The 15,663-nt window shown below is 44.8% G+C and overlaps 2 long non-coding RNA genes across 3 annotated transcripts; both read left to right on the forward strand.

Moving 5' to 3' along the window:
* The first annotated feature begins 4,798 nt into the window (after positions 1–4,798).
* On the forward strand, positions 4,799–7,503 carry LOC116509897. Of its 2 annotated transcripts, XR_004255567.1 has the most exons (5): positions 4,799–4,855; positions 5,136–5,212; positions 7,017–7,080; positions 7,181–7,257; positions 7,439–7,503. It is a non-coding gene; the product is annotated as an uncharacterized LOC116509897 (long non-coding RNA). The 2 variants fall into 2 exon arrangements; XR_004255568.1 differs by lacking the exons at positions 7,017–7,080; positions 7,181–7,257; positions 7,439–7,503 and adding an exon at positions 6,515–6,527.
* Positions 7,504–10,822: 3,319 nt separating this feature from the next.
* On the forward strand, positions 10,823–11,374 carry LOC116510009. Its single transcript, XR_004255592.1, has 3 exons — positions 10,823–10,951; positions 11,052–11,128; positions 11,310–11,374. It is a non-coding gene; the product is annotated as an uncharacterized LOC116510009 (long non-coding RNA).
* Positions 11,375–15,663: the final 4,289 nt, after the last annotated feature.

The raw sequence follows: 15,663 nt of genomic DNA on the forward strand, positions 1-15,663 counted from the left end.
GAAGAATTTGGATGGTGGAAATTATGGATACCAAAAAGACACTCCTAATTGGAATCTACGCCCCCAATGAAAAACAAGATGAATTTTACAAAAACTACACAAAAAAGTTTTGGAACTAGACTATGCTGATATTTGTATGATGGGAGACTTTAATGGCATTGTGAATCAAAATATGGACTATAAAACACATAAAACAAAAAAATTAAATAGGAAGCTTCTGCCGAAATCTTTTTTTAGGATGACAGATGAACTAAATCTAAAAGATATATGGAGAGAAAGAAATGCTAAAAAAGAACAATATACCTTCTACTCAAATAGACATTCTTCATTCTCTAGAATAGATATGATATGGGCCTCAGCGGAGTTGAGCTCCAACATAAAAGAAATTGAGATTGAAGCAAGTACCTGGGCGGACCACAATCCAATTTTAACTAAATGGAAAGGCCAAAGGGCAAGATCTAGATGGACACTAAATAACACTATATTGAAAGAAAAAGAGTTTGTACAAAAAATGGAAAAAGAGCTAGTCCTTTTCCTTAAAGAAAATAGGAAAGAAGATACGTCGTTGCAGAATCTCTGGGATACAATGAAGGCTGTTATCAGAGGTTTGAAAATAGATTACACAAGGAAGAGAAACTCAAAGAAAAGACAAATGCATAAAGCTCTAGACAATGACTATAAAATACTTGAAAGAGATCTACAGAGAGCACCACAAAAAAAAGATGTTAAAATAAAAATGGACATAATTAAACACAAAATGGACCTATTAGAAAAGGAAGAACTGGCACAAAAAATTAGAGGTGCCAAACAGAATTATTTTGAAAATGTGAACAAACCAGGCAGGTGGTTGGCATATAAGATGAAAAAAGAGAGAGAAACAAAGAAAATACTTCAACTAAGAGATAAACAAGGAGAAATTCAGTATGGAAATACCGGAAAAAAAAATATTATACACGACTACTACGTTAAACTCTATGAACAAGAGAAGGTGGAGGAGGGACGAGTCAAAAAGTATCTACAAGATGCCAATCTCCCCCAGGTACCAGATGAAACTAGAACAATGTTAGAAAGTAAAATAACAATGATGGAGCTGACAGAGGCACTTAAAAAACAAATAATGGGAAAGCCCCAGGACCAGATGGCCTACCGTGGAATTCTACAGAACATTTGAAGAAATATTGACCCTCCCACTCCTACAAGTCATGAATGAAGTGATGACTGAGAGCCAAATACCGAAGTCATGGTCAGAAGCGTATATCACACTACTACCCAAGGAAGAGACTGATTTAACACAAATCAAGAATTATAGACCAATTTCTTTATTAAATTCAGACTACAAGCTATTTGCATCTATACTAGCTGAGAGACTTAAAAAATACTTAAATGGCTTCATCCATTCAGATCAAAATGGCTTTTTACCTAAAAGACAAATCAAAGACAATATGAGAATAATTTTGAATACCTTGGAATACTATGAGGCCCACCCAGAAAAACAACTGGCACTGATGTTCCTCGATGCGCAGAAGGCCTTTGATAATGTGAATTGGCAGTTTATGTTTTTGCAACTGGAGCAGATGAACTTTGGCAAGAAATTCACTCAAACTATACGAACGATATACCAGAAACAAGCAGCAAAGATAATGGTAAATGGAGAACTAACAGAACCGATTGAAATAAAGAGAGGTACAAGACAAGGCTGCCCACTATCACCGCTACTCTTTGTCCTAACACTAGAGGTCTTAAATAGAAAGATCAGAGAAGAAGAAGAAATAAGAGGAATGAAAATTAAGAGAGAAGAGTATAAATTGCAAGCGTTCGCAGACGACTTAGTTTTTATTCTTGAAGATCCATTAGAAACCGCACTCAAATTGTTAGAAAGAATAGAGGAATATGGAGAAGTAGCAGGCTTGAAAATAAACAAAGATAAAACAAAGATCATGACAAAGAATATCCCAGCTACACAAAAGGAAGAGTTGTCAGAAATGTTGCAGATTCAAAACACAAGTAAGATTAAATATTTGGGGATACATTTATCACCTAGATGTAGCACTCTTAAAGAGGATAATTATACCAGATTAAAACGACAAATAGCAATCGATTTGGAGAAATGGGAAAACTTGCATTTATCAATGATGGGAAGAATTTCTACAATTAAAATGAACATTTTACCTAGAATTCTATATCTGTTTCAGACAATCCCAATCAGACTGGGTAAGGATTTTTTTCTAGATTTAAATAAAATAGTTTTGAAATTTATTTGGCAAAGGAAAAAAGCTAGAATAAAACTTAAATTACTACAAGATGTTAAATCAAGAGGAGGTTTTGGGTTACCCGATTGGGAGCTATACTATCAGGCAGCAAACCTGATGTGGATTAAGGAGTGGATATCATTAAAAAAACTCTAGATTATTGAACGTAGAAGGTCACGATTTGCTGTTGGGATGGCATGCTTTCTTATGGTATAAGGGAACTAAACCACATGGTTATTTTAGAAGACATTATATAAGGGAGGCGTTGTTGTTAAATTGGGAAAAGATTAAAAAATTACATTATTTAAAAATTCCAGTCTGGACATCAACAATTGAAGCATTTTCGTATCCGATAATACATAAAAAGGAACAAACAGTTAGATATACAGAATTATTGAATACAGAGGGTGAGCTCAAATCTAGTCAAGAGTTGAAGCAAGAAGGGATGGAAATGAACTGGTATTCATATGTACAGATACAATCTAGATATAATGAAGATAGAAAAACTAAAGGTCTCTATAACAAAATGACTGAGCTAGACAAAATTCTAACAGGTACTGATGAAAAAGTAATTAAAAAACTATATGGATATTTATTGGAGTTTAAATTGCATGAAGAACAAGTTAAAGAAACTATGATTGCTTGGGGAAAAAACTTTAAGTATGGGATTGATTTAGAGAATTGGCAGAAATTGTGGTCTCAAAATTACAAAATGACAATGTCCACTGCATATAGAGAAAACTTGTATAAGATGTTTTACAGGTGGCATCTACCCCCGACCAGAATCGCAAGAATGTTCAAGAATAAATCAGAAAAGTGTTGGAAATGTCACCAGATACCTGGCTCATACTACCACATGTGGTGGACTTGCACTGAAGCCAAAAGATACTGGACTAAAATCCACATGTGGTTGGAGAAAATGATACACAAACAAATAGACTTTAAACCAGAGGTCTTTTTATTGGGAATCTTACCAGAAACCTACAACAAAGACTTAAAATATTTGATTGTAAATGTGTTAACAGCAGCCAGAATTGTATTTGCAAAAAACTGGAAAAATGAAACAATACCAAAAGAGGAAGAAGTTATTCGAAAAATAATGGACTGTGCCGAAATGAGTAAATTGACATTTGAAATTAGAGAGCAAGAGGATGAACAATTTTATAAGATATGGGACTTGTTTTATCAATGGCTAAGGGGAAAAAAAAAACTTTGGAAATGAAAAATGATACAATTATGCCTTAGTTGGAAAAAGTAAATGATGATATAATTATGCTGTGAAATAATTCAACAATGATGTAAGGAAGTATTAATATAAGGTCTGGTGATATAATGTATAAGGTTAAGAACTTACTATAATGATATTTCGCTGCTGATAAGGCAATTCTAATAGGGGAACAAATGAAAACTGGTATATATAGGCAGCGATGCCTTGTTGAACAATGAAGGAATAAGATCTCTGTTTGAAGGTATGAAATGCAAGGTTAACAATGAATAGAAGTATACTTTCTGGGGGAAAACAATGCTAATGTTAACTGAATATATATTGTAGAAGGAAAATGAGGCCTTTAGTTACATTAGAGGAAATATCTGAGTTGGTAAATATTATTTGAAGATGTAGATGTTAAAACAACCGTAACCAAACGACATGCTGCATGTGATGATGGTTTTTTTTTCCTTTTTTTTTCCTTTTTGGACCTTTTTTTGTCCTTTTTGGCCTCCCCCTCCTCCCCCCACCCTTTTTTTTCTTGTTTTATTTTGGTTTTTTTTTTTTGTCTTTTAAACCCTAGCTTATTGTGGTGTTTATTAAATATACAACAGAGAGATACGGGATGTACAAACTTAGTAGGGATGCACCTGTGATCAAACGACATATTGTATGTGAAGATGGGTTTCCCCTCCCCCCCCATTTTCCCCCCCATCTTCTCCCTTTCCCATTGTTGTCTGTGTAATTAAAAAAAAAATTAAAAAAAAAAGAAATAACTACATCTCTACAGAAATAGAGCACAACAATGATGAGAACTATCTTGAATGCGTTTGGGTCAATATTAAAGGTTGGGGGGAAATGACATTTCCATAGGTCTATACTACAAGCCACCCAACCAAGCAGAGGAAGTAGATGAACATTTTGCTAGTCACTTATGTTACTAATTTATCAGCTGCAGTTATTCACTTAAGAACTGTGGCAAGAAAGGTGGTATAGTGACCAAATTTACAATGGCATTGAAAAAAGTGACTGATGACCATTTTTCACACTTAGAGACCCTTTAGCGACCATTTTCACACTTAGCGACCGTTGCAGCATCCTCACAGTGCGAACCATTAAGCAGTGGAACAGTTTGTTTCCAAGACTTGTTTGTGCTCCATTCTTGAAATTTTCAGGAAAAGATTGGGGAATCATTTGCCTGAGATGGTAGGAAGAGCCCTTCCTTGGGCAGGGAGTCGGACTAAACGTCGCTTCTGCCCTAGGATGCCATGATTCCCTCCGTGCTTTGTGCCACAATGATGGTGCTTCTCTGTTGTTCATGAACCAACAACTTCCCACATGGAACATACAGGCTAAAAGGCCACAAAGGGAATCAGCCACCGGCCACTCCTAGACCCAGGTGAGCTGCCCTCCTTGGGTGGGTATAGAATATGGCCATTGTTTACTTGGTTGCTGGGGGAACTAGATTGCCAGTTTCCCTGAAAAGCCACTAGCCAGTGCCCAGCTGCCCATTCTCCCTTCGTGCAGTGGACGGACGTGCAGCTAGTTGGTCATGGCTCTCAGAAGGCTCTTCAGAGTAAGTGTGGCCATCTCAGCTGTCAAGAAACTGGCATCGGGGGAGAAAGTCATACTTCTCAACTCTTCTGACTGATTGACAGCTATTTCTCTTCTCTTCACAGAACATCCGGAAAAGGTGTTCGCACCTTTTCTGTTGTCTGAAGAGCAACGTTGAAGACCTTCCTGTGCCTCCTGACAGGTACCACCCCCTTTTCCTTAAACCCTGGGCATGGTGGGGCACCATTGATGGACTGCAGAGTAAGAGCCTCTCCCCAAATGGCTTTCTGTCCAGAAGGGGCTTCAGGGCAAAAAGATGGGCAGGGTGACTGGTTGGGCTGAGAAAGGAGATGTTAGATGGATGTTTTTTTGACATTTTACCAGCTCTCTGATTGGCTGGTCATTTGACAGTTGCTTTGGGCTCGAGTATAAATATCCTGACAGTTGCAGGGACGTTTTGAATCGCTGACATCTCGCAATAAACATCTTACTCTCTGATTCCATGGCTCCTGCGTCTTTCCCTCAAACATATTTAATACTGGCGACGAGGATGGGATATGCGATTCCCGCAGAGCCTGGAAAACAACAACGAAGAATAAGCCAGTCGCGGCCCCCGAAAATCAGACACAAAAACCACAACAGAGAACCAGCAGTAGCCACCGTGAAGCCTTCCATCTACGCCAACTCCAAGGACGAGCTATCTACGCCAATTCCAAGGACGAGCCAAAGACCGCGAAGGCCAACCTCGGCTGGAACTGCCTGCCTGTCTGCAGCCGCTGCTGCCATCCGTCTCCTCACGGCTTTCTATCTGCATAATACAAACTGTCTGCAGCTGCTGCTGCCTGGAGCCTCCGCTGCTCCACCTGTATTACAAAGCTGCCTACCTCCCAAGGCCACCTGCCTTACAAAGCTGCCTGCCTCCCAGCTCCACCTTCTGCAAGGTTTACACGCTGACTCCACTGCTGACCAACAACCGGGAGAAGCGAGGCCTGGCGCTGGACGGGAAGTTGAAGCACGAGGACACCAACCTGCCTCCAAAGGAGCAACTCTAGCCGCCATTCCTGCTCGCAACTCTAGCCGCCATTCCTGCTCGCATAACCCCCCCCCCCCCCCCGCCAACATAAACCGCAACGTCCAACCAAAGTTACCGACAGGCTTGGACTTTCTTTGAATTGTAAATGTTGAATTGTAAATGTTGAACATGGACAACACACAAAAAAAATGCAAATAAATAACACACAAAGTAAATAACTGGGGGGGACAAATGTTAGAGGAGTGTTGAGTATGCAAATAACCGGGGGGGAAGGAGTGTTATATATGCAAATGTTCCTGTTACCAGCTCTCTGATTGGCTGGTCATTTGACAGTTGCTTTGGGCTCGAGTATAAATACCCTGACAGTTGCAGGGACGTTTTGAATCGCTGACATCTCGCAATAAACATCTTACTCTCTGATTCCATGGCTCCTGCGTCTTTCCCTCAAACATATTTAACACTTTTGGCCAGGACGGCACAGGAACTGGAAGACCAGCGCGGAGAATGGGAGACACATCATGTGTCTGATGGCGGCACATCTTCCTCTCCTGGGGTAAGGGCGCTTCTGCAAGAACGCCAGTTCATGCTTCAAAACCGGGTGGGGGAAGGGAGGAATTCCCACTTGGGGGGAACCTGGCCAGCCCACATTATCAGCCACGTTTCCCATGGTCTGCTGTCTCTTTGCCCTCTATAATGCAGCCCTTCCCGGGGAAGATAAACATGCAGAGGACTTTTAATTTATGCCTTCAATAAACAATTGTTTCTTGCAGGTTGTGATGGGTGGTCCTGCCACCACCCGGAGTCCCAGGAAGGAAGATGTCAGGCCAGCTCTCATTTCCCTGAGGTAAGTTCTCAGCTGAGGGATTCTGAAGCCCCCAAGAGAAGGGCTAGAAGATAGATTGGCAGAGGGCAGGCATCTCTACCCTCTGCCTCTACCTCTGCTGACAAAAGAATGACATTGGTCTCTCCCCAGAAATGAGAGCTGTTTGAAGTGGACGCCGCGGCTACCTACAATTTGGGAGACCTGCACTGAGTTGGTAAGGCCAGACCAGCTCCTCCCCATGGTAGTGGCAGAAGCCCTGACTCTGTGCATTGGTTAAAATGCCAAGAGACAGAATATTTGCATTCTTACTGCAGGACCCATCGGAAGAATTCCATCCGATGGGGACGGCTCGGAGCCCAGTGCAGGAGGGAAGCGGTGACTGCCTTTCAGGGTAGGTATCACTTCGGAGGGTGAAACACTTGCAGAGGGGAGGCATCTCAGGGGAATCCCACTGGAAGGCCAAGTCCTTTGGCAGGCCAGCCGGAAGGGCTCCGAGAGCTTCCACGTGACCACTCTTACAAAAGGTCCCAGGGCTTCTTTTGATCTTTGGCCCTTTTGTTTTCTCCCCCCAGAGAGGAAAGGCAGGAGCACCACAGGCCACGGCTGTCCACCATTTTGGAGACCTCCACTGAGTTGGTAAGAACTGGACAATTCCTCCCCATGTAAAAAGAAGAAGCCCTGTCTCTGTGGATTTCTTCATATGCTAACGGACAAAATATTGCTATTTTGATTCCAGGAACCACAGGACCAACCAGTGGAGGAGGAGCTCTCTCCTGGGCAGGACACCTCTTCTCCAGAGGTAAGAAAGTTTTGGCAAAGGGGCCGATGGCTAGGGTTAGGGTTAGGGCTATGCCACGACTCCTGATGGGAGTGGGAGAAATTTCTAAGCTTAAAGCTTGCAAAGGCTCTCTTGCTGTTGGCCCCTAGGGCCTGAATGCACCCTATCTTCTAGCAATATTATTGGGATGCAGAAAGCTTTAGCCTCCATATTGTTATTTGCAGGATTCGCTGACCGTCCTGTTGGGCTCCAGGACCAGCAGCCTCTGTGAGGTGGACTCCCTTGCTGACCTCCTGGAGGAGGAATCTGAGGATAGCTGGGACCAGGATGCAGAGGCCAGCTCCTCTTCCAGTCCATGGGTAAGAAAGACAAAGTGTTTTCAGTTGGGCAGGGATAGAGTCCTCTGGTCAGTTCTCCTAACCTGAGGGAACTGTGCTGGAGCGCTCTGGGCAGTGGAGCAAGGTGCCACCCGGCCCTTCGGACAACGTACTAACTACAGTATATGCACCCAAGCTCTGGTATGACTGGTTCCTTTGCTGCAAAGCATCAGGGACCAGTGTTCTAAATGGGAAATGTGATCCCCATTCAATAGTCCCTTTTTTAAGGAATTCTGAGTTTCGTTTCTCTGATTGCTTCACAGGATTCTCCAGAGGAAGAAGACACTCTGGAGGATCTCAGCAGCCTGGAAGAGGACATCCTGGATGCCCTAGACCGCCTTCTTAAATAAGAAGATGTATGAGCCCCACAGATGGGAAGGTGTCCAATATGCTACGTGGGAAGAGCGGAGGGCAGGTACAAGTAGCTCTACAAAGAGCAACACGGTACTAATAATAGTCTTTGATTTCTCCCCCAGATGCTTCCTCAGATTCCCCTCCAGAGGTCAGCTTGGAGGAGGAGGAACCAGCCCCAGGCACCTCGGGAGGTGAGTTGGTCAATGGTCCCAAGCAGCCTGTCAAGAGTGATTTGGCTGAAACAACAGCTGCCACATGGCAGCCCTGAGGCTTCAGGTGGGGAAAGCAGGCAGCTGCCCGCTTGCTAGTGAGGAGGAGGAGGAATTGCCTCCTAGATCCCTTCTAATTCTGTTATTCTCTGCGTACAGGACGCCTTCAGTAATGGAGCTGGAGGACAGAACCTCCCGACCCACAAAGCCCTGCATGGCTATTGTTGTTTTTGTTGTCGTTGTTGTTGTTATTGTTATTATTGTTGTTGTTTGTTCTTAGCTTCTTCTATTTGTTATTTTATTTATATTGTTATATTGTTATTTATATTTATTTTATTTATATTGTTAAATTTTGTTTATATTGTTAGAAATAAAAGCAATGGTTAAAAAAAGTTTAAACGACTCACATGTCTATAGACCAATGCACAGAGTATGAGGAATAAACAGGGTGAATTAGAAATTCAAGTAAATGAGGGCAGATACTATATTGTGGCCATTACAAAAACTTGGTGGGATGAAATCCACAAATGGAACATACAGCTAGAAGGATTTAAATTATTTAAAAGTAATAGACCAAATAAAACAGGAGGTGGAGTTGCACTATATATATAAGAAATAATTACCTCTCTACAGAAATAGAGCACAATAATGATGAGAACTATCTTGAATGCATTTGGGTCAATATTAAAGGTTGGGGGGAAATGACATTTCCATAGGTCTATACTACAAGCCACCCAACCAAGCAGAGGAAGTAGATGAACATTTTGCTAGTCACTTATGTTACTAATTTATCAGCTGCAGTTATTCACTTAAGAACTGTGGCAAGAAAGGTGGTACAGTGACCAAAATTACAATGGCATTGAAAAAAGTGACTGATGACCATTTTTCACACTTAGCGACCCTTTAGCGACCATTTTCACACTTAGCGACCGTTGCAGCATCCTCACAGTGCGAACCATTAAGCAGTGGAACAGTTTGTTTCCAAGACGTGTTTGTGCTCCATTCTTGAAATTTTCAGGGAAAGATTGGGCAATCATTTGCCTGAGATGGTAGGAAGAGCCCTTCCTTGGGCAGGGAGTCGGACTAAACGTCTCTTCTGCCCTAGGATGCCATGATTCCCTCCGTGCTTTGTGCCACAATGATGGTGCTTCTCTGTTGTTCATGAACCAACAACTTCCCACACCAAACATACAGGCTAAAAAGCCACAAAGGGAATCAGCCACCAGCCACTCCGAGACCCAGGTGAGCTGCCCTCCTTGGGTAGGTATAGAATATGGCCATTGTTTACTTGGTTGCTGGGGGAACTAGATTGCCAGTTTCCCTGAAAAGCCACTAGCCAGTGCCCAGCTGCCCATTCTCCCTTCGTGCAGTGGACGGACGTGCAGCTAGTTGGTCATGGCTCTCAGAAGGCTCTTCAGAGTAAGTGTGGCCATCTCAGCTGTCAAGAAACTGGCAGCGGGGGAGAAAGTCATACTTCTCAACTCTTCTGACTGATTGACAGCTATTTCTCTTCTCTTCACAGAACATCCGGAAAAGGTGTTCGCACCTTTTCTGTTGTCTGAAGAGCAACATTGAAGACCTTCCTGTGCCTCCTGACAAATACCACCCCCTTTTCCTTAAACCCTGGGCATGGTGGGGCACCATTGATGGACTGCAGAGTCTGTAAGAGCCTCTCCCCAAATGGCTTTCTGTCCAGAAGGGGCTTCAGGGCAAAAAGATGGGCAGGGTGACTGGTTGGGCTGAGAAAGGAGATGTTAGATGGATGTTTTTTGACATGTTACCTTTTTCTTTTGGCCAGGACGGCACAGGAACTGGAAGACCAGCGGGGAGAATGGGAGACACATCATGTGTCTGATGGCGGCACATCTTCCTCTCCTGGGGTAAGGGCGCTTCTGCAAGAACACCAGTTCATGCTTCAAAACCGGGTGGGGGAAGGGAGGAATTCCCACTTGGGGGGAACCTGGCCAGCCCACATTATCAGCCACGTTTCCCATGGTCTGCTGTCTCTTTGCCCTCTATAATGCAGCCCTTCTTCCCGGGGAAGATAAACATGCAGAGGACTTTTAATTTATGCCTTCAATAAACAATTGTTTCTTGCAGGTTGTGATGGGTGGTCCTGCCACCACCCGGAGTCCCAGGAAGGAAGATGTCAGGCCAGCTCTCATTTCCCTGAGGTAAGTTCTCAGCTGAGGGATTCCGAAGCCCCCAAGAGAAGGGCTAGAAGAAAGGTTGGCAGAGGGCAGGCATCTCTACCCTCTGCCTCTACCTCTGCTAACAAAAGAATGACTTTGGTCTCTCCCCAGAAATGAGAGCTGTTTGAAGTGGACGCCGCGGCTACCTACAATTTGGGAGACCTGCACTGAGTTGGTAAGGCCAGACCAGCTCCTCCCCATGGTAGTGGCAGAAGCCCTCACTCTGTGCATTGGTTAAAATGCCAAGAGACAGAATATTTGCATTCTTATTGCAGGACCCATCGGAAGAATTCCATCCGATGGGGACGGCTCGGAGCCCAGTGCAGGAGGGAAGCGGTGACTGCCTTTCAGGGTAGGTATCACTTCGGAGGGTGAAACACTTGCAGAGGGGAGGCATCTCAGGGGAATCCCACTGGAAGGCCAAGTCCTTTGGCAGGCCAGCCGGAAGGGCTCCGAGAGCTTCCACATGACCACTCTTACAAAAGGTCCCAGGGCTTCTTTTGATCTTTGGCCCTTTTGTTTTCTCCCCCCAGAGAGGAAAGGCAGGAGCACCACAGGCCACGGCTGTCCACCATTTTGGAGACCTCCACTGAGTTGGTAAGAACTGGACAATTCCTCCCCATGTAAAAAGAAGAAGCCCTGTCTCTGTGGATTTCTTCATATGCTAACGGACAAAATATTGCTATTTTGATTCCAGGAACCACAGGACCAACCAGTGGAGGAGGAGCTCTCTCCTGGGCAGGACACCTCTTCTCCAGAGGTAAGAAAGTTTTGGCAAAGGGGCCGATGGCTAGGGTTAGGGTTAGGGCTATGCCACGACTCCTGATGGGAGTGGGAGAAATTTCTAAGCTTAAAGCTTGCAAAGGCTCTCTTGCTGTTGGCCCCTAGGGCCTGAATGCACCCTATCTTCTAGCAATATTATTGGGATGCAGAAAGCTTTAGCCTCCATATTGTTATTTGCAGGATTCGCTGACCGTCCTGTTGGGCTCCAGGACCAGCAGCCTCTGTGAGGTGGACTCCCTTGCTGACCTCCTGGAGGAGGAATCTGAGGATAGCTGGGACCAGGATGCAGAGGCCAGCTCCTCTTCCAGTCCATGGGTAAGAAAGACAAAGTGTTTTCAGTTGGGCAGGGATAGAGTCCTCTGGTCAGTTCTCCTAACCTGAGGGAACTGTGCTGGAGCGCTCTGGGCAGTGGAGCAAGGTGCCACCCGGCCCTTCGGACAACGTACTAACTACAGTATATGCACCCAAGCTCTGGTATGACTGGTTCCTTTGCTGCAAAGCATCAGGGACCAGTGTTCTAAATGGGAAATGTGATCCCCATTCAATAGTCCCTTTTTTAAGGAATTCTGAGTTTCGTTTCTCTGATTGCTTCACAGGATTCTCCAGAGGAAGAAGACACTCTGGAGGATCTCAGCAGCCTGGAAGAGGACATCCTGGATGCCCTAGACCGCCTTCTTAAATAAGAAGATGTATGAGCCCCACAGATGGGAAGGTGTCCAATATGCTACGTGGGAAGAGCGGAGGGCAGGTACAAGTAGCTCTACAAAGAGCAACACGGTACTAATAATAGTCTTTGATTTCTCCCCCAGATGCTTCCTCAGATTCCCCTCCAGAGGTCAGCTTGGAGGAGGAGGAACCAGCCCCAGGCACCTCGGGAGGTGAGTTGGTCAATGGTCCCAAGCAGCCTGTCAAGAGTGATTTGGCTGAAACAACAGCTGCCACATGGCAGCCCTGAGGCTTCAGGTGGGGAAAGCAGGCAGCTGCCCGCTTGCTAGTGAGGAGGAGGAGGAATTGCCTCCTAGATCCCTTCTAATTCTGTTATTCTCTGCCTACAGGACGCCTTCAGTAATGGAGCTGGAGGACAGAACCTCCCGACCCACAAAGCCCTGCATGGCTATTGTTGTTTTTGTTGTCGTTGTTGTTGTTATTGTTATTATTGTTGTTGTTTGTTCTTAGCTTCTTCTATTTGTTATTTTATTTATATTGTTATATTGTTATTTATATTTATTTTATTTATATTGTTAAATTTTGTTTATATTGTTAGAAATAAAAGCAATGGTTAAAAAAAGTTTAAACGACTCACATGTCTATAGACCAATGCACAGAGTATGAGGAATAAACAGGGTGAATTAGAAATTCAAGTAAATGAGGGCAGATACTATATTGTGGCCATTACAAAAACTTGGTGGGATGAAATCCACAAATGGAACATACAGCTAGAAGGATTTAAATTATTTAAAAGTAATAGACCAAATAAAACAGGAGGTGGAGTTGCACTATATATATAAGAAATAATTACCTCTCTACAGAAATAGAGCACAATAATGATGAGAACTATCTTGAATGCATTTGGGTCAATATTAAAGGTTGGGGGGAAATGACATTTCCATAGGTCTATACTACAAGCCACCCAACCAAGCAGAGGAAGTAGATGAACATTTTGCTAGTCACTTATGTTACTAATTTATCAGCTGCAGTTATTCACTTAAGAACTGTGGCAAGAAAGGTGGTACAGTGACCAAAATTACAATGGCATTGAAAAAAGTGACTGATGACCATTTTTCACACTTAGCGACCCTTTAGCGACCATTTTCACACTTAGCGACCGTTGCAGCATCCTCACAGTGCGAACCATTAAGCAGTGGAACAGTTTGTTTCCAAGACGTGTTTGTGCTCCATTCTTGAAATTTTCAGGGAAAGATTGGGCAATCATTTGCCTGAGATGGTAGGAAGAGCCCTTCCTTGGCAGGGAGTCGGACTAAACGTCGCTTCTGCCCTAGGATGCCATGATTCCCTCCGTGCTTTGTGCCACAATGATGGTGCTTCTCTGTTGTTCATGAACCAACAACTTCCCACACCAAACATACAGGCTAAAAGGCCACAAAGGGAATCAGCCACCAGCCACTCCGAGACCCAGGTGAGCTGCCCTCCTTGGGTAGGTATAGAATATGGCCATTGTTTACTTGGTTGCTGGGGGAACTAGATTGCCAGTTTCCCTGAAAAGCCACTAGCCAGTGCCCAGCTGCCCATTCTCCCTTCGTGCAGTGGACGGACGTGCAGCTAGTTGGTCATGGCTCTCAGAAGGCTCTTCAGAGTAAGTGTGGCCATCTCAGCTGTCAAGAAACTGGCAGCGGGGGAGAAAGTCATACTTCTCAACTCTTCTGACTGATTGACAGCTATTTCTCTTCTCTTCACAGAACATCCGGAAAAGGTGTTCGCACCTTTTCTGTTGTCTGAAGAGCAACATTGAAGACCTTCCTGTGCCTCCTGACAAATACCACCCCCTTTTCCTTAAACCCTGGGCATGGTGGGGCACCATTGATGGACTGCAGAGTCTGTAAGAGCCTCTCCCCAAATGGCTTTCTGTCCAGAAGGGGCTTCAGGGCAAAAAGATGGGCAGGGTGACTGGTTGGGCTGAGAAAGGAGATGTTAGATGGATGTTTTTTGACATGTTACCTTTTTCTTTTGGCCAGGACGGCACAGGAACTGGAAGACCAGCGGGGAGAATGGGAGACACATCATGTGTCTGATGGCGGCACATCTTCCTCTCCTGGGGTAAGGGCGCTTCTGCAAGAACACCAGTTCATGCTTCAAAACCGGGTGGGGGAAGGGAGGAATTCCCACTTGGGGGGAACCTGGCCAGCCCACATTATCAGCCACGTTTCCCATGGTCTGCTGTCTCTTTGCCCTCTATAATGCAGCCCTTCTTCCCGGGGAAGATAAACATGCAGAGGACTTTTAATTTATGCCTTCAATAAACAATTGTTTCTTGCAGGTTGTGATGGGTGGTCCTGCCACCACCCGGAGTCCCAGGAAGGAAGATGTCAGGCCAGCTCTCATTTCCCTGAGGTAAGTTCTCAGCTGAGGGATTCCGAAGCCCCCAAGAGAAGGGCTAGAAGAAAGGTTGGCAGAGGGCAGGCATCTCTACCCTCTGCCTCTACCTCTGCTAACAAAAGAATGACTTTGGTCTCTCCCCAGAAATGAGAGCTGTTTGAAGTGGACGCCGCGGCTACCTACAATTTGGGAGACCTGCACTGAGTTGGTAAGGCCAGACCAGCTCCTCCCCATGGTAGTGGCAGAAGCCCTGACTCTGTGCATTGGTTAAAATGCCAAGAGACAGAATATTTGCATTCTTATTGCAGGACCCATCGGAAGAATTCCATCCGATGGGGACGGCTCGGAGCCCAGTGCAGGAGGGAAGCGGTGACTGCCTTTCAGGGTAGGTATCACTTCGGAGGGTGAAACACTTGCAGAGGGGAGGCATCTCAGGGGAATCCCACTGGAAGGCCAAGTCCTTTGGCAGGCCAGCCGGAAGGGCTCCGAGAGCGTCCACATGACCACTCTTACAAAAGGTCCTAGGGCTTCTTTTGATCTTTGGCCCTTTTGTTTTCTCCCCCCAGAGAGGAAAGGCAGGAGCACCGCAGGCCGCGGCTGTCCACCCTTTTGGAGACCTCCACTGAGTTGGTAAGAACTGGACAATTCCTCCCCATGTAAAAAGAAGAAGCCCTGTCTCTGTGGATTTCTTCATATGCTAACGGACAAAATATTGCTATTTTGATTCCAGGAACCACAGGACCAACCAGTGGAGGAGGAGCTCTCTCCTGGGCAGGACACCTCTTCTCCAGAGGTAAGAAAGTTTTGGCAATGGGGCCGATGGCTAGGGTTAGGGTTAGGGCTATGCCACGACTCCTGATGGGAGTGGGAGAAATTTCTAACCTTAAAGCTTGCAAAGGCTCTCTTGCTGTTGGCCCCTAGGGCCTGAATGCACCCTATCTTCTAGCAATATTATTGGGATGCAGAAAGCTTTAGCCTCCATATTGTTATTTGCAGGATTCGCTGACCGTCCTGTTGGGCTCCAGGACCAGCAGCCTCTGTGAGGTGGAC

The sequence above is a fragment of the Thamnophis elegans genome, chromosome 6, assembly GCF_009769535.1.
Source record: "Thamnophis elegans isolate rThaEle1 chromosome 6, rThaEle1.pri, whole genome shotgun sequence".
In the NCBI taxonomy this organism is placed as follows: Eukaryota; Metazoa; Chordata; class Lepidosauria; order Squamata; family Colubridae; genus Thamnophis; species Thamnophis elegans.